The following is a 3,627-nucleotide window of genomic DNA, read 5'->3' on the forward strand; positions in this document are numbered from 1 at the left end:
CCCAGACTCACACCCCCAGGGTCTCTCCCCCTCCCAGACTCACACCCCCATGGTCTCTCCCCCTCCCCCTCCCAGACTCACACAGGGACACCCCCAGGGTCTCTCCCCCTCCCCCTCCCAGACTCACACAGGGACACCCCCAGGGTCTGCCCCCCTCCCCCTCCCAGACTCGCACAGGGGTCACCCCCAAGGTCTCTCCCCCTCCCCCTCCCAGACTCACACAGGGACACCCCCAGGGTCACCCCCCCCCTCCCCCTCCCCCTCCCAGACTCACACAGGGACACCCCCAGCGTCTCTCCCCCTCCCCGTCCCAGACTCACACTGGGATACCCCCAGGGTCTGCCCCCCTCCCCCTCCCAGACTCGCACAGGGGTCACCCCCAAGGTCTCTCCCCCTCCCAGACTCACACAGGGATACCCCCAGGGTCACCCCCCCTCCCCTTCCCAGACTCACACAGGGATACCCCCAGGGTCACCCCCCCTCCCCCTCCCAGACTCACACAGGGGTCACCCCCAGGGTCTCTCCCCCTCCCCCTCCCAGACTCACACAGGGACACCCCCAGGGTCTCTCCCCCTCCCCCTCCCGTACCCACACAGAGACACCCCCAGGGTCACCCCTCCCCCTCCAGTACTCACAGAGGGACACCCCCAGGGTCCCCCCCCCTCCCCCAGACTCACACAGTGATGCTCCCCCCTTCCCCTCCCAGACTCACACAAGGATACTCCCAAGGTCACCCCCCTCCCCCTCCCAGACTCACACAGGGGACACCCCCAGGGAGGGAGTTAGAGAGAAAAGGGAGGGAGAGGGAAAGGGAGGGGGAGGGAAAGGGAACGGGAGGGAATGGGAAGGGAGGGAACGGGAAGGGAGGGAACAGGAAGGGAAGGGAAGGGAGGGAGAGGGAAAGGGAGGGAGAGGGGAGGGAGGGAGGGAGAGGGAAGGGAGAGGGAAAGGGGGCAAGAGGGAAAGGGGGGAGGGAGGGTGAGGGAAAGGGGAGAGGGAGGGAGAGAGATAGGGAGGGAGTGGGAAAGGGAGGGAGAGGGAAAGGGAGGGGGTGAGAGGGAAAAAAGACGAGGGAAAGGGAGGGAGAGGAGAGGGAAAGGGAGGGAGGGAGAGGGAAAGGGAGGGAGGGGGAGAGGGAAAAAAGGTTAGGGAGAGGGGAGAGAGGAGGGAGGGAGAGGGAAAGGGAGGGAGAGGAGACGGAGCGGGAAAGGGAGGGAGGGGAGAGAGAAAGGGAGGGAGAGGGGAAGGGAGTGAGAGGGGAGGGTCAGGGGGAGGTGAGGGAAGGGGCCCTGGTTTGAGCAGGTCAGTGTGGGGCTGTTGCAGCTCCTAACGTTGTGAGCCTGCGGTGATTTGCAGGGGAACTGGATCCTGACCGGATCGTGGGTGGCCCACAACGCCCTGAAACTCTGGGATTTTCGGAGCCTACGGCTGGAGAAAACCATTCCGTTTCCTGTCAGCAAGGGGCAGAGTGAGTTTCTGTACACTGCCCGGTTCTGTAACAGTGAGGTGGTCCTCAGTGGGGGCAGTGGGACACACAGTGCACACGCCATCAACTACAAACATGAACAGGTAAGTCCTACACTGGGGGGGGGGACCTGGGAGGGGTGGGTGGTGTACAAGGGGCTGAGGGACAAGGATTAGTCCTGTCAGGAGCAGCTCAGGGACTCTGGATCGATAACTTGATAGAATTCCGAAGGTTGAGGGGGAACCTATTGGAAACTTCGAGAATCCTGAGTGTTCTGGATAGAGAGAGCATGGAGAAGATATTCCCACCAGTTGGAGAGACTAGGACCTGAGGGGGAAGGGACCAACCCTTCCGAACGGAGCTGAGCAGGAATTTCTTCAGCCGGAGGGTGGGGAGTCAGTGGGACTCAGTGCTGCAGAGGCCTGGGGAGGCCAGATCATTGGGTGGATTTAAGGCAGACATAGACAGGTTCCTTATGGTTACAGGGAGAAGGCAGGAGAATGGGGTCGAGAAACACATCCGCAACATCTGTATGGTGGAGCCTCTGAACGGCTTCGATATCCGTATGGTAGAAGGAGACAGAATGGAAGGAGGGATAGTTCCCCCTGAGCCATGAACAGGAACTGTGCTGATGGCTGTTGTGTTTTGTCTGCACAGGATCTCGGTGAGATAGCACTGGGCAGAAACACTGTCCAGACTGTGGATAGTGTGCTCGATGGGCAGCTGATCGCTGCGGCTGGAGTCAATGGGAACCTCCACCTTGCTACTCTCTATTAGTCTGGTGAAGAGCAACAACCATTCCCCTGGTGAAATCTACCCTGCTGAGCAGGTGCCCACTGGACAGATCATTGCCAGGAGATGACCAGCCTTGCCCATCTGCCAGTCTGCAGGACACCGTGCTGATCCTGCAGTGCTTGGAAGGGCACTGTATGATTCACCATCAGAAACCAGGACGTAATTCAGCTTCAGGGAATTCCCCCCAGCCCCTCAGAGAAACCACACTGAGACCTCGACACATTCACCAGATGGTATTGTTGGAGCTGACCACTAACATATTCGTTCATTGTGTAAAACCTCCAGACTTACTGAAAAGTCTTACTGAGAGCTGCCGTGGTCAGTGCTGTTTCCAGGGAATAAAGGAGCATCCAGAAGATCAGGAAAACCTTTCAAGACCTTTGGTGTTGGCGCTAAACAAATTCACCTGAAATTGACGGCATTCCCCCAACCCTGGGTGTCCAACATGGCCAACTCCCCCAGGCCAATAAACATGACTGCCCAGTGGGCATCCAACATGGCTACCCAACCCTGGGTGTCCAACATGGCCAACTCCCCCAGGCCAATAAACATGACTGCCCAGTGGGCATCCAACATGGCTACCCAACCCTGGGTGTCCAACATGGCCAACTCCCCCAGGCCAATAAACATGACTGCCCAGTGGGCATCCAACATGGCTACCCAACCCTGGGTGTCCAACATGGCCAACTCCCCCAGGCCAATAAACATGACTGCCCAGTGGGCATCCAACATGGCTACCCAACCCTGGGTGTCCAACATGGCCAACTCCCCCAGGCCAATAAACATGACTGCCCAGTGGGCATCCAACATGGCTACCCAACCCTGGGTGTCCAACATGGCCAACTCCCCCAGGCCAATAAACATGACTGCCCAGAGGCCATCCAACATGGCTGCTGCCCTCTGCCAGCCACCCTCTGGGACAGCCAAAACATGCCCTTGTATGTCTCTTGATTAAAAAATATTTTTGTCGTATCCGATCTCGGATTGACACTTACATTGCTAATTGTGCAGTTTGTGTGGTTCCTTTTTGACATTAGAAATTGGGTAATGCTTTCCACTTGTATCCCTCTCCACGAGACATTAGCAGGAGCTCTGCCTCACTGATTCTCATCCTGATAGTTTCCCTGAGCTATCACACTCTCCAGTCACCAGGAAGCACTGACCACCCAGAACCATTCCATCTTCCAAAGGCTCCAATGGATTTGGAGCAAAGTTTCTGGAATGGGGAACCATTGCTTTTGGTTGGAATGGAGGGAGAGGCAAGCTGGATACCAATACAATCCCTCCATCCCTTGGTTTAGGATTAAAACTCTGCAGCTTATGTTGCCAATAAAATAGTTGTTTGGTTACTCATTTTGGGTAGTACT

This window comes from Chiloscyllium punctatum, chromosome 30 (assembly GCF_047496795.1).
Source record: "Chiloscyllium punctatum isolate Juve2018m chromosome 30, sChiPun1.3, whole genome shotgun sequence".
NCBI classification, from domain to species: Eukaryota; Metazoa; Chordata; class Chondrichthyes; order Orectolobiformes; family Hemiscylliidae; genus Chiloscyllium; species Chiloscyllium punctatum.